Consider the following 27983-nt stretch of genomic DNA (forward strand, 5'->3'; position numbering starts at 1 on the left):
TTACAAGAACTGAGGAGAAAGATCAACTTCTCCTTTCAGAGCACAGCCAAAGATAATGTGGTTCTTCACTCTGTACCAATCCTGGGCTTTCTTATAAATATACAGGAGAATTAAGTTCAGATCCTCTCACTGGATCAAGAGATGTAAAGCCATATCATCTACCTACCAAATTAATGCTTTAATCACCAACTTGATCGTCTTGATACAAAAAACATAAATGTGAACTGGAGTCACCTGAACTACTCATCCATAGTCTCACTTCCTCAACCAGGGAATGCTTAATGTATTATGGAGTAGTTTCAACAGAAATTGTTTTTTTCTGAATTTTGACTGGACTTTGAACAATTTTTGATGTCAAGTTTCTTATGATTTACTACTAGCAAAGCTCCTTTTGCAGCTCACTTTCTTCTTTTCCAGCCTTAGAACTTGCATCAAGCAATGCTGGGAGAGATTATTATAAGCATATAGCTATATAAAGAAGCAGAATGGGTAGTGAGACTGCAAGGTTTGCCTGGCCACTGTTAAACAGATCCTGCAAATGTTACTTTGTCCTGTCCATACTGTTAATTTTTTGTCCCAGAAAGCTCAAGGGTGGTGGAATAGTCATTCCTGAGCATATTTATTTTATTGCTATGGAGAAAGCCTTTCTAAGACCAGCCCATCATCTCTTGATAAAAAAGCCATGCAACATTGAAGCTCTTAGTCTGACTGAGTCTCTAACACACTTCTGGTGTGCTAATAATAATAACTCCTTATACAGCCAGGTTATAGCTCAGGATAACCTATCATACAGGATAACCTATCATAGAGAATATATTGCTTTTTACACAGATAAAAGCAACTCTATAATAAGAATTCTTAAATAAGATCCTTATTTCAACAAGACTCATAAAACACAAAGTAAAAGGAGTTTGCAATGTAAATACAGAGACAGAAGTATTATCATCCTTTAAAAAATAAATGAGGAGCAGAGGTACAGAGAGATTAAGTGATTTGCTCAAGGTTACAGAGAAAACCTGTATCACCAGTGAGATTCAGTGTGAAATATCTGAATTCTTATAAAGTACCTTAACTACCTGATAAATTTTTGCCTATTTTGTAGTATAATTTTTCTTAACATCAAAAAATAAACATAAAAAAGATATAAACGAGGAATTCTAGACATTGAGCAAGACAGAGAACCCATATCTGAAGCTGAATTATTAAGAAAAATGCACAGATACTATCTGTTAATATGCTACTTCTAATTACTCTTTAAATTATTTAATTTTAAAAAAAAAGAAAAACAACATCACGATGATGATGACAATAGCAAATTTTCATAGGTTTCCAGTTTTAAATCCTTCAGTGCTGCTCTCTCTGAATAAAGGTATCACTTCAGCATTACAACAATTAGTTCTGAATTTCATCTCTGAGAAAACATATATATATGCAGTCCTCTATACATGAAACTAAAGTGCTGTCCCCATGTTCTCCCTTATACAGGCTCTTGGGCCTGCAGGACTCACTAAGGCTGTGGAGGTCATCAGGACATAATGAAATCAAATCAATGACAGGCTCTTTCCTGAAATAGATTCCACGAGGCCTCATGAGCTCAATATTAATGTCTGAAATAAGATTCAATGCAAAAACCCAAACCAAATCAACAAACCAACCAACCAACCAACCAACCAACCAACAAAGCTCAAACCCAGACCAGCTCCATTTGCTCTGTGTTTGCACGTACCTGAGTACAGAAAACTTTTCCACAGAATGACAAGAACTAAACACCCACTAGAAATGCAAATATAACGTTATTTATTTGCTTTCATTTTTTTTATCACTTTCAGCATCTAATCTAAAGTCCATTGATGGAGTTTTATTCCAGAGAGGATATGACCTCTATAATACTTTCCTCTGATGTTAGGTTTTTTCATGAAAAAAAATTGTAGAGAAATAGTATCTTGGCTTCAGAGAAGGCTACATCTTGCAATGAATGTACTTAGATAGCTCTACGTGACAGAGGAGAGGATTGAAGAAACACTTCTATTTAAGCCTCAGAGTTAATATAACCAGAATGTGATTAAGGTTAAGGTCCCTAAGGTGGAAATATTGCTGGAGACTAACATGGCAACACTTAAATGAAATGGAAAGAAATGAAAAGGAAGAAATGAAAATTCTGGGACATGCTGTATGCTGCACAAAGTTTTCTGTAAGGAATCCATACCTTTAAACTTAACAAGAAGCTGGAAGGCAAGATAAAATATAATCCAAAGTGACAAGATTTTAGCAGTTACTTGAGGTAAACAAGTGTGGGTTTTTTTTTTTTAAATTTTGCTGTTAGGGGTGACAGCTGAACTGGCACACAAGCTACTGACCAGTAGGAGAAGGGCTGGGAAATCTGCAAGCAGAATTTTCCCAGTAGTTGAGTGCTAAACTTGGAACTTCCCACCAAAAGAGATGATAGTATACTGTTGCACATTTCCAGTGGGCTTACATCAGAAATATCTATCTTGAACGATCTAGTTAAATATGCATACGAGGAAAGTCCTTTCCTGGCTATCCAAGAGAGTCATGATGTGATGCACAAAGAACAAAAAAAAAAGAATTCACAATGTGGAATGCATAATTTCTAAAAATGAAGCTGTGTGCAACATCATGTCGAAAAAAAAAAGTAATATGCTTTGTGATTTCAGATGCACAGCTAACTTGTTAGATTGACATGGTAAAGTTAAATAAAGAAGCTTCGTTTAACACTAGAAAGTAGCCTTATCAGCGTATTGATGTGAATGCCTCACCTAAGCCTATGTTCCCATTCTTGCTGGTGAGATGACTGGGGTTATTGGGTGAATTGCCAAGAGAAGACAGTACAACTAGGTAGAGTTCTGATTATAATATCAATTGAAAAACAGATGGACTGCTCCTAACAAGATGAAGTGATCATACATAAAGGAAGATTTTGCATGTTCTAGCCAAATAATATGAATTTTTGGTGAACTCTTGTAAAAGTTACTTTTAAGTTCAAGTTAGGTCAAAGTCAAATGAGTAGGAGAAAACAGAAAAAATGACTAATAATGAAGACATTACTGATAAAAGTCTGAATTTGATTATACTACAAATTGTGCAGAAACACTGAAAGCAGAAGCTATTGCTACAATCACCTATTCCATATAAATAAACAGACAGTGAGACAAGAATATCTCCAGGAACTTGTTTGAAAATGATCAGAAGGAAATTTTTGGACACATGGAGCAGAGATGAGAAAATGCTGTTGATAAATGAATAGCATGTGGTCGATTATGGAGAGAAGTGTAAGACAGAAAGGCAACATATAATCCTTTGGTAAACAGACTGAAGAGATACAGTCTTGATGGAGTGATGTGATTAATCAAAGTGAAGTACAAACCACAGGCAAATATCCACAAAGGAGGCTGGAAAAAATAATAAATAGGAAGTGTTTATTTAGTTGAATTTATCCATCAGTTGACATAGATTTTTTTTGATTTTACACACCAGCAGGGGTCATCTGTTGACCAACAAATATTTGTCTTCATACACTGCAAAAAAAAAAAAAAAAAAAAAAGAGCTTATGTGGGATTTAAATACAGTGACTGAGAAACAAGTCAGGGAACTGATCACTTGGCACGTTTCCATTTCTCTTGATTTTGCATTATGTTTCTTGAATGTTAACTACAGTTTCTTGCATTTGTCAGTGTGAGTAAAATTCATACAAATCAAGCACTTAGACTTTTTCTGGGGTAGGAAATCACATAACGTTTGGGAAAGGAGGGAATTTATCCCTCAAATGTGTGCACCAGCTCATCAGCTCAAGATCTTCTTCATGGTCTGGCTGGAATGATCATGCTTCTGCTCCTTCTTTTGCCTCCTCCAGGTCCTCTTCTTCCCCTTGTGCTATCTCACTACTAATGAACGTCTAGGCTAGTAGCAAGGAAAAGTTACGGTTCTGTTGTACTTTTTCCCCAGTACCTTTTGCTTCGATGGCTTCATTGCAATAGTGCTACTGCACCATGTGGACTGTCTTAAAGAGCTAGAATAATCATGATAAAGCAGAACATGATTTTTCATCAGAGAGAGGATTTTTCATTCATAATAACATTGAATAGCCTAAGAACAGACAAAATTCCTCTCCTTTTTGACACAGTAAAATGAAATGGATAATGGGAACTGAAAGCTTTGAAAATCCATTTTTTTCTGAGGAAATGGCAAAGTGCTGAGCCTGCAGACATGGAATTTGGATTATTTCTTTTAAATTTTCCTTAATGGTTCATGTTTTCAGTATAAGAAAGAAATTTAATTCTGATGAGTAATTGCAATGTTTCAGTTTTTTCTCTCTAGCATTAGAGTGAGACGGGATGAAATAAGATTAATGCACACTTGCTCAATTCATACTATGAAGGAAGAAAAGAAGGAACATGAAACCAGTTTGCAGATTCAGGTAAATATCCCTGTGTACTAAACATGTCCTTTTCTCCTCATGACTCATATTGACTGAAACAGTGGAGAAGAAAATGTCAGAAAAACTAATGGAAACAGTAAATGATGCAGATAAACTCCAACAAAAAGATTTCCTATAATCTTATGCCACAGCTGTGACAATAACTTAAAAATACCTTTTTTTGTCTGCTATTGTAGCGTTTTGACATTTAGGACTGCCTTTATGCTGCCCTTGAAGCCAGTTCTTTGTGTAAAGAAGTAGTAAGACCCTTTCTCCAGAAAGGCTGCTTTACTCTGTGAGACCATCCACAAAATCAGCATCTGTATGTGGATAAGAAAACATATGTTCATTTCATTGAAGTTAGCACACTATCAGTGCTGAAAGAGCATTTGTGATTTGTAATCCCAAACCCATCAGGGCTGGCTTGGGTGATACACCCAGATATCTGGGTTCTCTCAAGCCTATAAATAGTGGTAATGACTATTTATTTAGTCCACTGCCCACAGGACATTTAACTCCAGACACCCTCAAGGCTCATCTATCCATAGTCTTAGGATCTCTAGGTAGCTGCTGTGTCAAGTGACAACAGTACAGAAGGCCATAACCAGCTCTTTATCACATTCTTTTCTCAGCCTGACCCCTTCTTTTTTTTGCATCTCACTGAAAGACATTGAGCAAGATGGTGTTGGGAAGAGAGAAACAACTCCAAAGCTTGCTATTGCCTTTGCTGTGCCCTGTGCCAAACAGATCTGCTGCCAGATTGTCAGAGTAGTTAGGAATCTCAGACGCTTTGATGCCCTTGAGGTCTCAGACACATCTGTTTAGGAAAACTGCCTTATTGCATCTGAGCCGGCGAGGCAGGCAGCCGCGTTCTGCTGAATGATGACTAGGTTGCCGTGATCCACGCTTAGCTACAGAGCTCCAGGAATACTTCCAAGCACATAGATCTTAAAGGACTTCATTAGTCCAAAATACAGATGCCTGTCTCCTTGCCAGCATCCTGAGTATATTACCCTGCACTGCTCTTCATAGAGCATGAGATTAATTTGATAGGGTTGGCCCTTTTCTTTGAATTAATGGTGTTTCCCCAGCTACTTCCCTCCTTCTGAAATGATCACCTTCCTTGTCTACTCCATTCCTCAGGAACGGTGGAGCTGATGATGCTAAGATAGAAAACCTGTGGAACTGCAATTCTGACTGTAGAAAGCTTATAATAGATACTAATTTCACAGTCTTCAAAAGAGAATATCAGTCTTGTTTCTTCCAGCTGGCACTACAACAGCTGCAACCAAAAATAGCAATCAAAAAAGAAAAGGAGATTGAGGAGCAAAATGCAGAGAAAAGGAAGAGAGGGGAGGAATGGCTGCAAAAGTCAAAAGAGAAATCATAAAGGGAGGCCAATAGCACTGTCACATTAGGAGTAAGCAGTTTGTTTTTCAGCTCTGGGAGAGACTTAAACAAGATTATGAGTCCCGAAAGAAAGGTAAACAGGTAGATACCCAGAGCTTTCTACTTCTGTCCTTCATTTAGAGTCCAGTCTTTGTCATGAACAGTTTCACTGCACTGAGTGGGATATTAAGGCAGGGAGGTATTGCTTAATGTGATTTAGCATGAAACAAAATTACATCTTTTCACATACTTGTAATTTTAAAATGTGCTTTTCTACTACTTTGAGTCATGCTCGCTCCTTTTTTTTTTTTTTTTCCTGGAAAAAGTTGCCCTTTCCCAAATAATACCATACCTGATATATAAGACATATGAAAGACTGAAGGTTCTTTAATTAATTAAAACTGGCAGACAATTTAAGTTAATTCTCTTCTTAGCTATTATGGTGGCAAAATCTAGATGGCCTCCTGCAGATTCTTACAGCTCTGTTGTCTGTGACTTTCCTTTAGAAAAGTAGCAAAACTGACTTAAATGGAAAACATTACTACGAGTCAAAAGCATTGATGGGGAAACTAGCAGCAAAAACTTAACCAAGCTGCAAATATATTTTGCTGGTACACTGCATTTACAGTAAAAAACACCTAAGTAGATTTTTGCTTGTGGGTTTTGACTTGCGGAAAACAGACTCTACAACTCAGAGTTATAAAGCAGGTATGTTTACTCCGGCGCCGGGGTGCAAGGGGATTTCTCCACAAAGCTTGCACCCCCACCGCACATTTTACCAAAAACTTATAGAGTGTGGATATACATATTCATTGGGTTACATAACACAAACATACATATGCATGAGTAAGGCTGGGTTAGTTCGAAAGGCTGGTGTCAGCAGTTTATGTTATCTTTGCACCTACGCATTGCCTCCTGGTGGTCATCTTCGGGGGTCTTTGGGAGGAAGGCTCGTAGTCTTTCTCACCTTGTACTTTTCCCTGGAGCATGCGTAGATTGTCTTGGCCAATTTCTTGAATAACAAGAGTGTTTTTCAGCCGGTTTACTCCTTCTATCTTATCTAAGAGAACCAATGGAACATCTACTATCCATATATGGCTATCTTTACTCATTACCAAGACCCAACTAGTTAGAGCACATCTGTTTCCCAAGGACAAAACCGTAATATTTTGCTGAACACTGCAGTTCTTGGTAGATTTTCACAGTAAACTGCTTTGTTTTGATGAACACAGTAGGTAAGCTTTCACAGAACAGTCAGGGCAAACAGGATTATTAAGCAATATTCAGAAATCATTATAAGTTGCTATAAGTAAATAAGTTGCAAAGTAGGTAATCATTTCCTTATATCACTTTTACTCCCCAGTGAGAAAAAATTCCAATGTATGAGATAACATACCCACTCACCCCTCTGTGCATGTATGAACATGTTATAAAAAAATAATTTGGGTGAGTCTGAACATTTTCTTGCAACCTAATCTTAGTCCTTGCTCCTCACTAGCTACACTGCTGCCAACCCCCATGCTATCTGTTCTGCAGTAACACTTACTGCCTGCATAGCTGTGTCTGCTCTGACTGCTAAACTGGAGTAAGCAGCAGTGATAAAAGTCCTTTTTCCTATTATTGATGCAAATGACCAGGTGCAGTGAGATGATATTGCAAAATACTGCAAGACAACTAAATATGATGATGACTTCTTATGGTCCTGTTCTTCATCTTCTGTGACTCTGTGATCTGTTTCTTATGCAGCTTCAGCTTCCCCTCAGTGTCCTGTGGAGCAGGCAGCTCTTTCTTACCCACCTGCATATCTGTATGTGGTACACTTATTCATCTCTTCTCTTGTCCAAACTCATATTCTGGACCGCTCCATCAGTGATGAATAGACATCACACTGTCTACTATGGAGCACCTACATATGTTCTGGATTAGTAACATCTCTGTCTCCTTAATCTGAGACATATTCAGCTCAGACTACTTTCTGAAACCTCATATGCAGACTAAATTTCGTAACTTCTTTCTGCATAAATACCCCAAATATACTGTTACATACCCATGTATCTAAAATTTTCCCATGGGTTCCCTTCACCTTTTTATCCTAACTACTGCAGTGGTCTTTTCTCTGGCCTTCACCAATATAACTGCTCCATTCACATCCATTCTGAACAGGGCTGCAAAAAGCATTCTCTCAGCCTGTTTCTGACTACACCACATCTGTCTAGGCACCCTTTTATTTCCTTCCCACTTTGTCTGTCATACCTTCCTGTGTATTTTTATGGCTGGATATTTCATGGGGTTTCTACTGGGGAAACAGTGAGAAAGTGAGTTTAAAAACTTGACCTCAAAGACCACTTAGCTATTTTTCAGAATGCAAAATCTAGGTTCTTCCACTGTAAGTCCTGACCACACCACTTCCCTAAGTACTGCTGCCTATTTTAATGTGGAAATCTAAGTGAAAATACCAGTGCCAGTTTAACCAGGAACTCGTTACAATGCCTCCATGAGAGAGGGAGACCTGTTAACAGTTTTCTGTGAAAATGAGAGAGCTGTGATTTTCTGCTATGCATGTGTTTTAAAGGATGATATTACACTGCTATACTGGCCCGAGTGACAGCTCACAGCCCCCATCTGGGTGGAAAAGAAAGGGGAAACAAGGAGAGACAGTTCATGTCTGCAGCAGCCAGGTGTTAGAGAGCTGCATGGTGCTGGAGAGTTCCCCATAAATGAGCTTTCTGCTCGCTAAGCAGTCTTGCTTCCCTTGCACAGCCCATTCATCTTCCTCCCACTGGGCAGTGTGAGCTGTAGAAGAAACTGCTGTCTTGGGGCTATATTCATTCTCTTACATGTACCCAGCTTGGCAAATAGGCCTGCTCCATAGTTTTAAATAAAAAAAAAAAAACAAACATAAAAAATCAACCAAAATATCTTTGCACATACTTTACTGGTAGGTCTCTGAGGCAAGAAAGATGGAAACAGAGAGAGGTGTGTGCTTTTGATTCTCACTGGCAGTCACACCTGAAATATTACAGAAGGGCTGCTCCTCTGCTGGCATGAGATGCCTTCTATCTCAGTCTCTTTTAAAACAACTTTTTAGAAAATACTTTTCAGTATACTGTTCATGGCCCTTATACTGATACTTGGTGGACTTAATCTAACTTGAGCTCCATGGAATAAAGGGGATCTAGTCCTTTCTCTATAGGTTCTTATGACTTAGTGTCACTTTCCTAGAGATGTATTTATTTAGGTTTTTTTTTTTTTTTCCTGACCCATCATAATGACAGTGACCACATGGACTGTCCATATTTTTGGATATAGACACATTTTGTCTGCATGGCAAAATATGCTAGAAATGATGTCACTAGAAGAGGCTATCACTTGTCTTCCACAAAGTTAGTGGTGAGTCAGTGAAAGAAGAGAGAGAAGCAATGGATCTAGCTAGATGTAAAGATCATGTAATTTATCCAGGAACTTAAAATAACCTCTGGCCTATGCAGTTCACGCTTGTAGTGGCCATTAGTCAAGATATCTGTCTGGTTTGGCTTTGCTCGTGATGCTCATTTACAGAACCTACAACCTAATATCTTTTGGGATAATGGGCTGGGTGGAGACTCAACACTGATTATTTTGTAGAAATATAGAAAACTAAAATAATTTGCAAAATTAGAAATATATTGGTTGGGTGAGAATTAACCCCAGAATATCTCAGTGTTTTCTTTAATTGGCTTTAAAATATACAAAACCACCTTCTCATGTTCTAAAGGACTTCATATCTAAAGCAACTGCCATGTAAGTATACAATAACTAGTTCTGTTTGTCTACAAAAATACAGGTCCTAAAGAGTCCTGCTTACAAATTGTGTAGGTATCAGAGTGAGTGACATCTTATAAATGTCTCAATAGATGGAAGGATTGATCTAATAATGAAAAGAATACTCACAAATAATTTATTTGTCATTTGGTGGGAGAAAAGAAGAGTGAATTATTTATTTGATCAATATTATTCAATCATCAATAGAACTGGTAGAATAATTTATAAATTTACTTATGAATAATTTATTCATCGGTTGATGGTAGGAGGAAATTAATGAAGTAAACAATATTTGAGTAACACTCAATAGGCTCTCAGAGGCAGACAGAACAACCAGGGTTTAATTGGTATCCTTAATCAGCAAAACACAGGGAGGAACTGAGGGCATCATAGAATGATTTGGGTTGGAAGATCATCTAGTTCCAACCCCCCTGCCATGGGCAGGGACACCTCCTACTAGACCAGGTTGCTCAAAGCCCCATCCAACCTGGCCTTGAACACTGCCAGGGAGGGGGCAGCCACAGCTTCTCTGGACAACCTCTTCCAGTGTCTCACCACCCTCACAGTAAAGAATTTCTTCCCTATATCTAATCTAAATCTACCCTCTTTCAGTTTTAAGCCATTAGCCCTTGTCCTATCATTACATACCCTTGTAAAAAGTCCCTCTCCGGCTTTCCTGTAGGCTCTCTTTAGGTACTGGAAGGCTGCTATAAGGTATCTCTGGAGCCGATCCCTTTCATCAGTCCCATCACAGCCTGTGCACGAGCACAGCAGATCACCAAAGGGCAGCTGCCCTGTTGCTGCTTCTGTAGCCTACTGATAGTATTCACCTTCTTTCCCATCTACCCACCCAGGACAAAAGATCTGCAAAGGTGCCCTGAGACTGCTGTGTGATTTCCTTGTGTCTTTGATGACCATGGGAAGCTGTTTGGAGATTCCTCCTCTGGTGTTCCACCAGCTTCTGCTGTGATCACTCAAGCCAGATGCTGCTCTCTCTGGCACGTGGCAGCAGAGGCAGCGGGTGCCATCGTAGCCTTTCAGCAGGTTGAAACTTGTCATGCAGCTGAGAAGCGTGCTGTGCTCTGCTTGTGTACTCAAGGTAGGAAGCAAAGGGTTTCCATCAGAAAGACACAGGACACTGTCCCCTGTTTCTAGATAGACTGCAAAAATAAAAATTAAAACTCCAAGGCATCTCAGAGAAAAAAAGTCTTAACAGTTTAAAATAGTTCACGTTGCATCCTTAAAGGGCAAATCATCAAGCTAGTCAGATCCACACTAAATTACAAAAGTCTGGTTGCACAACTGAATTGTACTGTGCCTGAAATCAAGCAACAAATTGCTGACATGCAAAGAGTTAAAAATAACCCTCTTGCCCACCATGTCTTTTCAGAATACCACCTCACAGGCTTGTTACTGTGACCATCAAAATAATTTCAAGGCAAATCTTATCTGAACGTAATTTTTAGAGTTGTCTAATTTAGTAATATCTTTCCAATGTGGCTGTGTGAGGGGGGAGTTTCTTGCTATGTAATGTATTCAGAAGCACCCCACTGCCTTCAGATAGAATCCACTGGTTTGCTCTGAGTTTGCTCTACTGCCACTGAATGAATCCATGACAAACCCAGTCTGAATGTTAACTAAAAGCCTCAACAGAATACTGTTAATAAAAATCATCCCAAAATGGCTTTTGTTGTGTTATAATATCACATTTTAATAGCTGCCATAAAAATACAAAGTAGGCATGAGAATGTGAGCAGAAGGGTTTTTTCCTGTTTTCAATGTGCTAAGTTTAATGGCAGATATATGTGCAGTTTGGGACGAAAACAGATGCCCTTTATGAATAGACTAAGTGGAGGAATCAGCTGGCTTATGTTCTCTTCTCAACTGCTACCAGGATTTTTCCACTCTTTGTTCATTTCTTAACTATAAGCTGTAAGCACTGAAAATCAAAAAATGAGAGAAAGTTTATGAATTATACACAGTCACAGAGTTTATTAGCGGTCCGTGTTCACCCTCTTGGGACTCACTGGAGGAAAAGCTATGAGCAATTTCCAGATTTTCAGATGGGTTCTCCATTTCTTTATCTCATTCAGCTTTTGATATGGTGCATAAATTATTTATCAGGGCTACCATTATTTCGTTAGCTTGCATTGTCCTCTGGCACCATGTCTGCAGAATGATATTCATTTTGCATTTGCAATTACTAAACTTAAAAGAAATCAGTTAATTCTTCCTCTATTCAGGTCACTTGTTTCACAGAATGATGTGCGAAGGACTGAGATGTGAACAGAATTTCATTTTGACCTTGAACCGTAATTACTCTTTTCATCCTGCCATTTCATCAGAAGATGTAACTAAAGTTTATGTAAGAAATATTTCTATTTTCCTTTCTCTTTCTTTCTTTTTTTTAGGTGGGAAGATGGGATAGGAAATACATTTTTCCAGATCATAAATTCACCACTAAAGCTTAGTGAATTATGTGCTATGCTGGTTAAGTTCAGAGAAGGATCCTCTTTTATATACTTTAAGTCTGCCTCCTTGAAGTTAATTTTTGAGGCAGTTCATATCATAGCTTCTCAGTTGCAATAACATCTAAATGGAACAGCTTCTTAACTACTTCACCTTACAGAGTGTAGAGGAGACACTAGTCTTTTTCCACACCAGAACATACCATATATTCTTAAGCAAATGTTTTATGATTGACTTCCTCCCATAACATGCTTACATTCCTTCCTGCCATCCCTCACACTGCTCTGCTGATGCAATTACCAGGTAGCAGGCTACCAGGCAGACTTCCATTTAAAAATACATATATAGGTAGCTTTACACCTAAAACAATATGCTAATGGACTGGAGCCAGATCATAGCTTAGCCTGGAGGAAAACTTATCCTCACTGTTTGGTACAAGAGCAGACTCAATTACACTAGTCCAAAATTATTTCCCCTCATGCCCATGTGGCACATCCATTTCCTGCTCCTTCCCAGAGCTCCTCAGCTGAAGCCCCCTTGCAAAAAAAGAAGGAAGAAGAGGAAGCTCTAGTGGGAGAGGACTTGTGACCATTTTTGTCCAGCTGTCCCTTATGCAAAGAAGACCCAGTGATATCTGCTTAAAAATCCACATCTGTGAGGTGGTAACCGTACTGAACAGCCAGCTGTGAGAGATTGTGACGGAGCTGCCTGTGCTGCAGAGCAGTGGCATGTCCCCACCTGAGGCCCCTGTCAGGACAGAGGATGGATGGCAGTGCCACACTCCTTCCCTTGTGCTGACAGCCACTCAGGCGAATGATTTGCCTCCTGGCATCTCTGCAACAAGCCCTGTTTTCTGCAAATGCAAGATCACAGCCTAGAATAAGGAAACTTTACAGTAGTACCTAAGATTATTTTTCTCACACCAGCTATGGATTAATTCACTGATTTCTTACAAGTAGCACTCTGTCCTATCTACAGGTTCAGTTTAATACTTCAGTCTTTGAAGATGCTTCTCTCATGACTCTGTGAACATTCTTGCTGCTAACCAACCACCTTATTTTTCTCTAGAAATATTTGTGGGTTTTGGTGCATTAATATGCTAATGTCTTGTACTAATTCCTTGAGCAATTCTCATTCTTGAGAATGGCAGGCACTTTTACTCTTCTACGATCAATAAATGTATTGTGTTTGATTAAATTTAATGTATTTAGTAGTTCTGTGCGACTGATCACAAATAAGAATCCAAGCAGATGGGATGATATCAGTGGCCACGTTATTATTATCAACAGAATCAGACTTCTGGAGAGTGGGGTATGAGATAGGGCACCTCTTACCTCCAAGTTAATGGTCCTAATACTCTCTATTTAATAGTTACCTAACAGACTATGTGGTTGTAAAGGTGTCTTTATGCTGTATGATGTGAGCTAAGGAAGTTGCTGACTTCTGTTTTGTAAAACGGAGGTAAGTAATAGGTACAAAGGTATCATGGAATTGAAGTTTTATATATGCATAGAACCTTGCTTTTCATTGAAAAGATTTGTTGTTACATTTACACATGCTTCTGTCTTTCCGCTTTGTGATTGTAGGTTTATTTTATTGTCTCTGAAAGGTCCTGGTTCAGTGCCCTCACCAGCTAAATCTACCTGCATAAAAGATGCCAAAATATCCTCAGCAATAGTAGGTTTCTCAAACTACCCCATCTCAGAGGAACCATTCCCATGGCCCTGCTACGACTCCAGGAGCAAAGTTTTTATGCAAGTACATGTATCCTAGGCAAACAGTGATTCCCTGCTATGGGGTGACTGCTTCCCCCTGCTCTCTGCTTCTTCCTGGTTGCCTGTTGGCAGGAAGCCTCTCCGAGGGAGAAGCTGTCAGGCTCCTGCCAAATCTGCCCACACTCCCAGGCCCCCAGGGACAAGCCATGTATCTGGTCCCCCCTGCTGCCAAGTCCAGCCTAGTAAGACCCAGTGAGAGGGTCTTTCCCTGAACCTGGCCACCTTGAGATCCCTAGGGGCTCCCTGTGCCATTTATATATGGAGATCTTGGTTCTCTGCATGGATCCTTCGGCTGGTACTACATGATAACTGGCACTAAGCATCATTATGACTAGCTTACCCCCAAAGGTGCCATTCCACATCGGTTTTCATAATGCCTAACTTCAGGCTTTATTCACACTACTTGTGTGAAGAACAGGGCTGATTAAAAAGAAACCAGCACTCCACGTATATTCATACTCCTTGTCCTAAATCCTCACAGCTCTACCAGAATATGTTGGAGAAACCAGCTGTAGAACTATAAATGTGTTTGTACCCTTTGATGCACCAGGCAAAAAAAAGAAAAAAAAAAATAATTCTTCTATCTCTTAGAATACTGACAGCTTCTTTCCATCTATGAAAATAACAAATACTTGCTTTGAAATTACGTCTGTCAGCTGAATATTAATGAAAAGCACTTCTGCAGACTAGTATTTAGTCTGCAGAGTAAAGGTAAAAAAAAGAAAACTAAGCCATCCACCCAATCATCTCCAGTCAGCGAGACACTGCTCTGCACAGGGCTGTGTATCCTGCTCCTCCCAAGGTTACCAAAAGGGTTGGCCCATGCATATGGAGCTTCCCTTGTTATTGCAGCCTCTCTAAAGATATAAATGTTAACAACAAGAACAGCTACTAGGCTTATCCCTTGAACAAACAGAAGATAATGCAATTGAGCTTGCTTTTGGCCAAGGAAGGTCTGTTCAGAGGGGTGCTTAATGCCTTAGATAAAAATGTGGACCAGATTGTTTGACACCAGTTTAATACCTGGAGTTCTAGAGCAGGCTCTAGCCACTATCTTACTGCATTCCTATGCATTTCCCTGCAGCATCTCAGCATCCAAGCCTTGATGGCTGCAATGCCATGAGAATGTTGCAGCCCCTCCTGCCTGTAGCTGTCTCCCAGGTTGCAGCTTGGAAAAGATAAACTTGTTCCACTGACAACTTCTTCTGTTCAGGGTTACCATTTTTTCCACCAAAGCCTTCCCTTGCCAGCTAACAGAAGTAATGGAGCTGAGACCTCTGCTGCGACTGAGAGTGCTTTGAGCTGTACCAACCATCTGCCTCATAGGAAGGCAGATCTTTGAAATTCCCGTAGAAGAACAATACTATTATTATTGCTAATTAATAGTAGGCAAGGACACAAACTCATTCCAAATCAAATTAAGTTCCAATCAAAAAAGTCAACTGTGATTTCTAATTGATTGAATTTTAAAATCAGTCAAGTTGTGTATGTTTTTTTTCACAAGATCCAACAGGTCACTGATACTTGTCTTTCTAGTGAGACTGAGATTGAAGCAGAACTGTCAAGGGTTTTTTTAAATGGATTCGAATTTTTTAGAAGAAGATCTATTTTAATTAGAATTGTACAGCGAGATTTGTCAAGCTCGTGTTCCTCTGGAAGTTTATTATGAAGCTATGTGGAAAGAAAGATGCTCTATGTGGTTACTCTTTCCCAAAGGGCCAGCTGAAGTTAAAATGAACTTCTGTGCCTGCTAGCACATACAGACCCCATGGGCCTCCTAAATTCCTGCTCAGCAAAGGCTGCTTCACACTGAGAAAAGGAAATATCATCGCCTTTCTTCAGAATGGCAGATTAAGTTTTCCCTGGTTCCCCCTTTCTGAGGATCAGACTCCGACATAACATATATGGATGCTAAAGAGCCCAGATGGCTGATTCAGCTTTAAATTAATAACCTCAGTACTCCAGTCAGATGGGGCATGATACAGTTGTTAAGTTTGCTCACTCCCACCCCTCTGTGTGTTACACTAATAGTTTAATTTAGTGCTTCTGGCTTTCCTCTTGCCCAAGTTTCAGGAGACTGTTGTTGAATAGCAGGTGCCTGCATTTGGCCATGAACATTCAGGATTAGGAGGGACATTCCACACTGCACTTTGATCCAAACTGTGACTCTTGGGAAGTTGTAATAGTATAACTAATAATTATTATATATATAATTATAGACAATTATTATTGTAAAAAAATCTTTTGATGACTTTTTACAGGGGAAAGCTATTGCAAAAGTCTGAGTCTCCAAATTCCTGGGCTCTGGGTAGCTCATGGATGTGTTCAAAGAGAGGTTAGTAAAGAAAAAACAGTATGGACCAAACACTCCATATTATGCAGTATGAATGAAAGAATCTCAAATAATGATGATCATGGATCAGTGGAAATCAATACAATAGGACATGCAACAGTGATGCAGGTAAATCTATAGCTGAGTGAGTCTTTGGAAAAACAAAGCAGCATTAAATCAGTCTCTCGTCAGTAAAGAATGACCATCAAAATGATGGGGCTTTAGTATCAGAATATAAAAACTTTGGATAAAGACATACTATATTCTCAGTAAAAAAACAAGGCTACATTTCATTGAGACTGAACAATCCAATTTATGTCTTGGGCAGAACCATCATCAAACCCTTTGGGACTTACCTAATGGAAAGAGTAACTTACACTAGTATGGACAATAACAAAGAAGGCTTCCCCTTACCCGAGAGCCCGGACAGCTGTCCTGGTTTACAATATACATTATGTTTTCTCCCATTATTTCATCACGTTCCCAAAGGACAGTTAAAGTTGCTAGGGAATTAATATATATCTCTTCCTTGCTATTTCCTTCTAAATATGAGGAAAGACAGAAACTGGCTTTGGTGTGTGTCACGTTCCAGTGTTCCTGATCAGGTGACATATCTCTGCTGAGAGTCAAAGGCTGTGCTCCTGCGGGACAGTATGGTGTAGGGGGGTCTGTAACTTCAGTGCAGCTCCAAGACCCTCCCTCCAGAGAATGCTTTTCCTCTCCGAAGAACATACCTGTCAGTCAATAATTGCTCTTCTCAACCCATGCTTTTAGGAGAGGTGGAAAACATTTTGTATTCTTCTTGCACTTTCTCTGTTTTCTTTAACTAAATTATATTTGCCACTATAAAAGACCTATTGATTACTTTAATAGATCTTTTGTTCTTTCTACAGATTAATGTCTTACTTTTTATCTTACTTTCTCATGCAAACTTCACTTTAGTCTATTTAAGCATTCTGAAAGCTTTATAGCATTTTTTAAACTCTTCATTCTTTTGTCCCTTATGTAGCAGCCTGGGCAGGGGTGAAATCACACAAGCACTCAGCAACTACCAGCCATAAACAGGTCCCTTCCCCCCGAGGGTGGCATCTGGTGCAAAGATGACAAGTGCCAAAAGGATTTGTCACTCAGAAAGCTGACATCAGGATTGCTGGGCTAAAAGTTGACTCCAATCCCCTACTGGGCTGCATAGGAATATATATAATTTTCCTCTGTCTGTAGCAGAAAAAATCCTGACACCACTTTTTGATTCTCATCTCTCCTCTGGCTAGAGCCTTGGGAAGTCAGTCTGGGTGTAAAATTGCAATAAATCCCGAGGACTCCAGCAGAGGCAACAAGAAGACAACTAATATGCCAGTGTGATAATGTGGTGGGTCAAGTGACAGGGTAGGAGAAGCAGGACGTAATGCTTAATGATACAAGTTCTCCTCAGTCAGTGTCCTAAATGTCAAAAGTCTCACCAGACATTTTAATAGAGACAGCAATCTGGCTTCAGAACCACACAGTGGAAAGTCACATTCACTCAGATATTAGTCTTAAATCATGAGCTCACAATGTGCACTGTTCACACTGTACTGAATATCTAGGCTTTTTAACAAATTTTCCATCTGCATACAGCAATTTGCTTGTTGATGTTTAAACATGATTGACATAATTCGACGATCTGGCTTATTAGTTTGCTTTGTAACTATGTAAAACGCTGACAATGATTATCCCAGTTGACTGAGGACATGCTTCCTGTGACACAGTAAACAAATGTAGCAAAGGAGGATTTTTCCAAATGATTGCTCCAACCCCCTAATGAGAATGTTAACTTATTTCATCAGGGCTGCACTACACCAAGAGTCTTAATGAATCCTCAAGTCACAGAGCTCCATTTCTTGAGCCTGGGGTACCATAGCTAGAATTGTATGCTTACAGACTTTTCTCCCATCTTTATCTGCATGCTGCATTATAATGAATCCATTTATTATACTGCCTGCAAAAAGACATTTCTTTGAAAAAGAAAGTATTTCCAAGATTTGGTTTCAAAACCTACCAAACTCCTCAGAGGAGTGCTTCTTCCTATAAATCAGTGACTCTTAATAGAAAGAACCTGATGAAAGAATGAGTAATGATAGGTAGAAAAATAAGAATAAATCAACCTGCTCATTAACCTGCTTGCACAGTAAATTCTCTGTGCTCTGAAGGCCAGGATTTAAGACAGTTCCTCTAAATCAAAGGATTCTTATGAATTCTGTTCTCCAGCTTCCTTCTATAAGTTATGTTTGGGTAGTCAATGACTATTTGTAGGGGATGTTTCGCAAACATTGGCACTGATTTATCTGGAGAAAATAACACATGGTGTTCCCAGGGGAAAAAATCATTACCTTAGTTTTGGTGCATCTAATTACAATAAGTCTCTATCATGCTCACCATCTACCCTAATTATCTGGGGAATTGGCAGTGTTTAACAATGAAGGAAAGAGTGCTCCAGTGTCCAATTAAGGTTTACTTTGAGGATTAATAAATCATGTCTCATCAGCCCCACTGACCCAGAGGTGTTAATCTTCACCTTATCACTCTAATCTTAAAGCAAAATTCTGCAGATCAAGAGCAGCAGAATGGTTGAGTTAATTGTTCCATTAAGCTGATGAAGTCTTTATACCCATGTCCAATGATACACTATTCCCTAAGCATCCTTACATGCTCTGCTACAGAGCAGTAAACCAACAGTAAAAAGACTGCCACAGCCATTCGGTGCAGGTGACTGGTAGCTTTGGACTCTGCTCCATACTCAGCTGTTTTGATATAACTCTACTGCATTCACATACTGGAGTAAGGCTCTGAGAAGATTATAAACAATCAGGGGAGGTTCTAGCACATCGAGATTCAGTTACAAAAGGAAATGAATCATGTAGTCAAAAATGGAAAGAAGACTTAACAGTTATCTGCCCTGTAAATAATATCCTTTATTAGAAGGCATAAACAATACTGTTTTACTTAAGGGAAAGACTCCAGATATTTCACTGGAAAGAGTTTTCCTCTTTGACAAGCCTACAGTAATCATGGAGAGCATGGCAAATTGAGTTAAAATATGCTCCTAACCACTACGATAAATTAGGAATCACATTTTAACTGTGTTCCCAGTCTATTTGTATTTGCTTTTGTTTCTAAGTAATCAGGCAGGTTAAATTCTTCTGGCATGAACATTCACAAAAGTACTGAGTTCACATTAAAAATCCATCTTGTAACCATTGCTTTTCAAACAGTTCCTCCTCCTGATCTGAGTTTAGCAGGAAAGGAAATGGGAGTTGATACCTTTCAGGGCATGGGTCACATACTTGTGTGTCACTGAACAAAGGGAGAGAGAGTGAGATGGGCTCAAAGCCAGAATAATTTCATGGGGTTGGTAGAGGGAAAAGGAAGGAGGACTGGATTTCTGAAAAGCTTTTGAATGCAAAATCTTTATTGCTGTTCACACAATATTTCCTTCCCTGTGTCTGTCTCTTTTTCTTCTAAATAAAACACAAACCTCTGCTTTCCCTCTCCCTACTGCATCACACCCCCAAATCAATGGGACTCAGACAGACTCTTCCCTCTTCCAGGGGTGAGAGATTAAGGACTGGGTGTTGCATTCAAGAGGACAGAAGCACGTGCTTGAAATGACGCAAGTGTTAAAAGAAGGTCAAAGAGTTGGGTTAGAGGAGTGAAAAATGAGTAATGTTTTCTCCCCCTTCTCTTTTCTCCAAAATGTGAATCACATATTATTTTATTTTCTGAAACTCAGGCACAGCCTCTTCTTTCACACTCTGGATTCACTCCTGAATGTAACACCTGAACAAACAAAGAAAACATTAAACAACACAATTGTTTGTTTTTCATAAAGATTTCTCAGAGAAAGTAGAGCTCTTGGTCAGGTGCTATTTCATCCATATTATTATTTATTTTTTTGCATCTTGAAGATATTTCAAATAGATTCCTTTTAAAAAAACCCCAACAGATAAACTGTTATCATGTCTACCGTCTGTGTCCCATGCTGAGAAATGGGACATATCATCATACTGACTTCAAAGCATTTCATCTGTAAAAAAGACAAGTGACTTACACATAAAAGTGTGCATCTTATAAAGTACCCAGATCAGATCATTTAAATGATTAATTTAACGAATACAGTTTTGAGATAAATTGATTTGCCTCTTTTTTGCCTCTTATCATCCTCTCTCCCTTCAACAATTTAGCATTCAACCAAATAATACCAGGCATACAACATTCTCAAGGTCACTCTATGATCCTCCTTCAAGCCCCCCATTAAAACCCTCTTCTAGTATAAGACTACGAACAAAACAAAATTAATCCTCCCTTGCCCTCCAGCCTAAGAGGATTCCAACTCACATATCTCACCTCCCGAGAGAATTGCAACCTCTCCATCTATGGACTGATGTCTTTATGTATGCACATGCATATGTGAATACCCAGAGACGTGGAGAGGGCACTCTGTTCTGCTCCTAAGAAGCTGTTTTATTTTACATTAAATAATTAAGGATTCCTTGGGCCAGAGAGCAGGACAGAGCATGACCATGGGGCAGCAATTAGGGCACTCAGCTGGGAAAGAGACCTGTTTTTTGCTCTTTGCTTCAAATATTGCTTGCTATTTAAACCAGTGGCTACTCTGAATGAAAGACATAACAGTCCTTCTCTCTGCCCTGGCTGGTGAAGTGTGTGACCCCTCCACCTTCCAGGTGGCTGGTTAGGTGCAGCAGGAGGACTCCCAGGAAAAGAGGTCTTCCCTTGTTTGCTGCAGCTTGTGTCTGCATTGGGGAACCTTCTGGTACTGAATGTCTGCTAAGTCATCATCTTGTCAGATCACTGCCTTGCTGGGTATCCCCAAAAGTCAAACAGCATCTCAGAAAGCTCAGGACCCAGCTACAACTGTGTTACTTTTATGCTGTACTAGTGTTAGATTGGCTTCTCTTCCCCTGGGGTGGAGGAGATGCTAGAACTGTGTCAGTACATATTTTTGGGCAGGCTTAAAGAAAAGTGGTGGCACCCCAGGTAAGAGTCCTAGCACAAACCAAAGATCCCGAGTCCCTAAGGCTGAATTCTCAAACGTGGCAATTCTCCACCCATTTTTCTAGCCATGTTGGATCACAGAGGTGCCTTCAGAACATGTCTAAGTGTTACAGGTTTAAGTACTGCCAACAGCTAAGTCATTCAGCTGGGTTATCAAGATTCAAGTCCTTGCTCCAGAAGAAGAATAATTAATCACAAGTCTCTGTTCAAACTGGGTGAATGAGTGAATGAATGAATGAAAGAAATATCAAGGAAAAATGTGAAATATCATTGTGTCTGCTTCATCAAATGCAGAAAGAAGGCTTGGCACCTATCCGTAAGGCAGAGTTTGCAGCAAAGAATATTGAGAGAAAGGAGAAAGTGTGGCCAGAGGCAGATGCTTATTTCCCTTTCACTTCACTCCTGGTTAGTTCAGGTGGCTTCCTGTTCAGTTCCAAGGTGGAGCACCACACCAGGGATTGAGGAGTCCAGGAGATACTAGTTAAATCCTCTACACGTTAATACCTGTCTTCTACATGCCTAAGCATCTAAGTGGGTCTAACCTACAGCCCTTCTCCTGTTTAGTTCTTAAGATGTACAGAAGAAATAGGTGTTTCCAAAGTTGGCTGAAACCACTCATATTATATTCAGTTGTTGCGCCCAGAAAAAGAAAGTGTGAGACAGCACTGGAAATTGTGGTATTGACAAAATAAAATCATTTATGCAAAGAACGTTATTATGAGACAAGTAAAATGTTTGGAAAGTAGTTAATGTCAGATCGTTCCCCTTCATACATTTTTAAAACAGATTTATAAAATGCATCCTATTCATAAGTGTTTTGCCTTTCATATTTCTTGTTAATTTCCTTTATTGTGGAATTCCACTGAGTGAATATCTCTGCACATTATGTACGGAACATAGCAGTGGAATAATTTTATATCTTCTTCTGGCTCCCCCTGCCTGAATTTTAATAATAATAAGTCTGAATGGTTATAACGCAAAATTGAAAGCAGCTCTGCCTGACAAACCAGGCAGAATGTATGAACAACCTCAGTATTGCCTTACTTTCCAGATTTGTGACAAATTACATCTAGTTTATACAGAATGTGTTATTATCCTCACGTTTCTTCTCTTAAAAAAAAAAAGTTGCTACATTTATGGTTCTCATTCTCTTTGGCAACAAAACCTTTAAAAAAAAAAGAAAAGAAAAAGATCAAAAACCTGTCTGAGATGATGAAAAATAAAAAATGAGCCATGTGTACATCTCTCATTCAACTACTTTCAGTTCATCAGCCCAAATAACCAGGCATCCATTTATAACTCAGTGGCAGTCTTTAATAGAAGGAGAAATTCAATTTGCTGAAGTCTTAAAAATGAGCTTTTATTTTAATCAGCTGGAACCTGAACCTTATCAACATGAAATCGAAAGGAGTATTTCCACACACTTAATATGTTTGGGGTTGCACTTTTGATTTGCTACAGCATTTTGCTAGCTTGGGGCACCTTTTTCTGCCAGTAGCTGGAAGACTGCTGGTTTTCTGCTGTGCTACTTGGTCTGGTTCCCTATACAATTTAGAATTTAATATCTCCATTTATTTATTTGCAGTTTGAAATAGTTCTTTTGTGACTTCAGGAAAACTACAGTTGAGGTGAGGATTTCTTGGGGGTAGATACAGAGTCAGGAGAAATAATTTTTCTTTCATGGAGAGAGGCCAGTAGAGGTGGATGAATGGAAAGAAGGAAGCCACCACCATAGACAGAACAGTGTTTCTTCTGTCCAGGAGTCAAAACTAGGAGCTGTGGAAGTATCCAAAGCCTTAAAAAGTGTCAATAAAGTAAAAATCATCTCTCACAAGGCTGTCTCCACAGTAAATACAACCCTTCCTCATGGGTCTTTGTTCATTCTTAGAAGGTCAGAGCTGCAGTGGGCTGTCTGCCACATCCTGTTGTCACCTCTGAGGTGTAAACTATTAGTTGCCAGATTTGATGGCACAGATAGATAAGAGCTTATTTTGGCTAAAAAGGAGTCTTTGTCAAAGATCTGGAAGAATATTACTTACTAAGAGGTAGCAAGGTAGAAATTTTGATTAAAGGAGTCTGGCTGCAGTTTGTAATCTAATAGAAAATGCTGTAACATTGATTTTGACAACAGTGGTTACTGCAGTTTGCATCTGATTCTTCGGGGGGGAAAAAAATAGGCAACTCCTAGCTGTATGTTCCTAAAGTGCTTTGTATATCCCTAGCTGAGGATGGTGCAAACTCAACAAATAATACATTTGGATTACCCTTCAGGGATCATCCATTTCTCTTCTGTTAGCCTTCACTCAAAACAGAGAGTCTTGTAGGTTTTCTTGCTGCAGCCTCCATCTTTCTGAAGGGAAACTCTTGCCAGGTCTACTCCAGCTGAGTGCACACCTCTCTAGGGACAGCAGGAGTCCTTTTCTACCCTTTCCTTGTCCTTGGCTTTGCTGAGTATAATTCATATTGTTACACAAATTTATTGCAAGCAAAGATTTTTTTTAAAAATTGGGTTTACTCTGCAAATATTAGACTGCACCCTCAGCCCAGCAAATTTATCTTTTCTAATATTTGATTTCTTCTTTTTGCTATTTCTTTTTCTTCACCTAACAATTTTCTCAAAAAAAGAAATGTTGTCAACATAGCTGTTCTCAGCATGCTGTCCATATTACCTCAGTAAAAGAAGGAAATTTGATGTCTGGACATATGTAGTCTTGTGGAAAAGGGTCTTCACTCACTGACAAGCTTAGCAGTATAGCTAACAGTATTTCCCAAGGGGGCTGGCCTTGCTTTAAAAAAAGAGAAGAAGAAAAGGAAAAAAAATCAATACTGACTCTTGACACATTTTCATTTACATCACTGCATGGCTTTCAGTCTGGGCACAAATCAATAGGCAGCTTTTAACACTGCTCAACTAGTTTGTTCTATGTAAAAGAAGAGAGATTTGCCTCAAGTGGCTTGTTTTTCCCATTGGGCTCCAGGCAGACTCTTCACCATTAACAGTGTGTGATTCTTCAAAATGAAGTCGAGTTTATGTGACTGCTCTTTCTGTGACTGATCAGAAGAACTTGAACTGTAATATTAATCACATGACATTTCTTCATCACAACTTACAACAAATTGACTTTGTACTTAGTGAAAGCGTCTCAAGAAGCCAACTCAGTGTATCAGAGGGCAAGAAGTCAATAGGAGGAAGAAAGATTTAGTTTCAAAACACACAGTACATAGCCTGTGGAACTGCTGCTGCACACACACTGGGCACTTTATCACACTGCAGGTGCGCTGTTATTACATGGTTTTATTTGCATGATGAAGGCATCTGCATCACCTCAGTTGTTTTTGTTGAATAAGCCTCCTCAGTCAACTGCAGATTTTCCTTCAGTCTCAGGTTTACATGGGAGATGTAGGGACCAGGTAGTTTCTCCAAATTGCACTGGGTTCAGCAACTATTTAGTTTCAATTCAACTCTCTACAGAGTTCAGCAGAGAACTGACCCATGAAGCAGGCACCTTCTGTTTCAGATATACTGATGGCTGTTACTCCAATGCCAGGCATATGTCATGCTAATAACACTACCCATATGCTTAACAAATGCCAATTTGCCTAAGATACCATTAATACCATTTTAAAGGCCACTTGCATACAGTGGGACTTCTAAAACCACATCTTTGTCATACATTGATTTTTGAATATAGAAGAGTGGGAGTACAGATGCCCAGAGGTACAATATTATCAGTTTTGATTCCTAGAGTCTCAGCACCTCACCTCAGAGAATTTTTAGCTCATGAAGCCTCCACAGAAGTTTTCACACTAAAGAAGTGCATGCAACATTGAAAACAAGAGCCTAGAGGATTCATGTGTTCCATGCAATACCTTAGAAATGTTCTTTGCTAGAAGCAGACTCCGTGTGAAGTCCAACGCACCATAAAATGGGCAATCATGTCTTTTTCTATGGCACATTTGAGACATGCATGACCAGAGTCTTCCCACTTGTGTAAAGCAGCTCGCTGACTGCCTTCACAGCTTTCATGGGGATTCTCCATAAATAAAACTGATTCCTCAGTGGTGCACAGAACTGATGTAATACCCAGCATAACATTGACTCTTCCTCTCTGGGCTTTTCTGGATTAGGCTTCTAATTATCTACATACACAGATACATGTAATAATAAAATAATGTATGGTAAATTAGTACATGCTCCTACTAAACAAGTTTGCTACCACTTTATTAAGCAAAAGCATTGGTTTCTTTTCTGTGAATGAACCAAGGTTTATTCAAGACTCTATTTTCAGTGGATAAAATTAGTATCATTTGGATGGAACACACTGAGGATATTTTACTTGAGGCAGATTTTGCTGGTTATTAATTTTTCAAAATTTCCACAGACTGGCCCAAATTGTATGAAACAGCTGTCAGTCTCAGACCATGCAAATCAATTTTTATTTAACCATCCAAGTTTTCTTGACATTTGTCTCTTCTGAGTTTAGAGTTACAGAACAACATGTGTTTCCCAGTGGAAAAGAACAGAGTTGTAATAAGAATAAAGAAGGACTTTCAAGGACACTCACAGAGATTAGTCAGCCAAGACTTTCTTTAAATCTGTATTCTTATTCTGTTGAGGGGATTCAGACCAGATTATATCAAATCAGTGAAGAAAAAAGTAAAATTAACTGTCTATTCAGAACGCACCCAAACAATCTGGAAATCAACTCTGCATACTATCGGTTTTGCACAGTTCTTTAGCCCTCGGTTCCCGATGCAAGTACAGCATGCACTTGTTCTCAACTTTGTCCCCTGACATTTGCAAAATAGTAGGCAAAACCCAAATTAATTGCTTAATTAGGAAGCATAAAATCATATTTCCTGTGGAACGGATCCATTTCAATACGACTTGTACACCACGTACCAGTACTAGATACATAAGTTTTGTACCACTACTCACCAAAAAGCCTGTTAAACGCCAAGTCCATAAGCACACCAGCTGTTTTATGCTGCTCCTCCAACATGAGTCGAGGTAAATTTCGCCTCTGTAGTGTAACAGGCTGTCACCCAGGGGTTACAAAGGCAGGCAGTCCACAGCCATAGTGGCTGGTGCTATGTGGCAGCGGGAGGGTGAGGGATGAGGGCAGGACTGCTGGGCAGTCAGCTCTGCCCCTACCAGGTGACAAGTAGCAGGGACACCAGAAAGGTTGCAGTAAGGCTGCTCAGCTCCCCCCACACCCCATCTGAAATTCAGCCCCTACTCAGCTGCAAAATGTGAGCAGTACTTTCATCCCAAACTTAGAGCAGATGTAAAATTTCGCACCCACTGTAGGACTACTTGCAGCTCCTGTGATTTCTTTTATAGATCTCTGATACTATGTACTTTCAAAATTTGTTCTGAATACCTATTATAGAAAGTAACAAATAGGCATTATATCACTGTTGATGCCAACAAGAAAATTTGAGGTCTAAGATATAACATCACCTGAGTAATTTTAAATTTGGCTTTCCTGTCAGTTAAATAGGCTCACCCTAATTACTGAGAAATAGACTGTCATTGACGATCTTTCACCAAGATAGAAACTAATTACAAGGACCTCACCACTATCATTTCCCCATTTTATCGAGGTATAAGTGCGAGGGAGCTGAAGGAAGCACCTTGTTTGAGGTTGTCCGTCAGACCAATGACTGATCTCAGAGCCAGTCACACATCATTTTCCACTGGATTAGCAAGCAGATCCCACTAACTGCAGCTGAAATATCACTGGAGAGAGCAGAGGGAACTGAAGGGAACTTGGAGCTGGGTATAGAGGACAGGGAGAAACTGGAATTGACTTTTTGAAGCTTGCAGCTCTATTGCATTAAGCACAACATGATGGACTGTGTTTCAACTCTGACTATTCTAGTTTAGCAATATATTCTAGCAGAGATAATACTAGGCAAGGTTTCAGTGGCCTTGGGGTGAAAATAAATTGTTTTAAACCTCCTGAAACAGAGCCTAACACTCTCTCCCACAGACCACACCACTGAAGTGCAACATACGTTTAAGTGGACAGTCAGAGTTCAAACATATGCAGCCATGCTGGTATTTCACTAAGGACTCCATTTGGAATGAAAAAGAACATGAGGATAAGGCCATGGGAATTTTTCACCATCTGTGATAATAATTCAGAAAAAGCCTGGCACACAATCTGCAAAAGAAAATTCCCTCCTGGGGTTGCAATTCCAGGATTTACTTTCAGGATTCAAGTATTACATTTTTTTTTAATGTCTTATGATTGTTCACAGAGGCACATGATTTCTGTGTGTGGCACAATTCTTGGAATGAGTTGTCATTTGGTATAAAACATTTGACACAATGTATTTGTCACAATACTCGCAAATGCCCAGACCCAGTGCTATATTTAGGCTGATTTCCAACACAATACTCCACTACAGGTTGTCCAGTTCTTTCACATCACATTTCCTGAAATGAGAGATTAAAGACTAATGTAACACAAAAAAATTTATATCAATTGCTTTTCTTAGTAATTTGGGGGTTTTTACACCTGTTTACATGCACAAAAGTTTAATAATTGTTAAGCAACAAGTCTGTACAGGTATACATGAATTAAGATTACCAAAATTGATTACATTGATAAAAATCCCAGAAATTTCTTTTAGGAAAAGGGATATTACCAGACTTAAGTCAGACAGACAGCTTGCCTAGGTAGTGGTTCCCTTTCTGTGGTCAGGGTAGTGCTGTGCTGTG

General features: G+C 39.3%; 1 protein-coding gene and 1 long non-coding RNA gene across 5 annotated transcripts in view; both read right to left on the reverse strand.

Moving 5' to 3' along the window:
* The window catches only part of HS3ST5 (heparan sulfate-glucosamine 3-sulfotransferase 5), a 210868-nt gene that overhangs the window by 7580 nt on the left and 175305 nt on the right, over positions 1 to 27983 (reverse strand). The gene's annotated exons all lie outside the window — the stretch shown is intronic.
* LOC141941773 (uncharacterized) lies at positions 19630 to 26361 on the reverse strand. Of its 2 annotated transcripts, none has more exons than XR_012628417.1 (3): positions 26193 to 26361; positions 23923 to 24039; positions 19630 to 20017 (listed from the first exon to the last, which is right to left on the reverse strand). It is a non-coding gene; the product is annotated as an uncharacterized LOC141941773 (long non-coding RNA). The 2 variants fall into 2 exon arrangements; XR_012628418.1 differs by lacking the exon at positions 26193 to 26361 and adding an exon at positions 25124 to 25164.

Source organism: Strix uralensis, chromosome 3, assembly GCF_047716275.1.
Source record: "Strix uralensis isolate ZFMK-TIS-50842 chromosome 3, bStrUra1, whole genome shotgun sequence".
In the NCBI taxonomy this organism is placed as follows: domain Eukaryota; kingdom Metazoa; phylum Chordata; class Aves; order Strigiformes; family Strigidae; genus Strix; species Strix uralensis.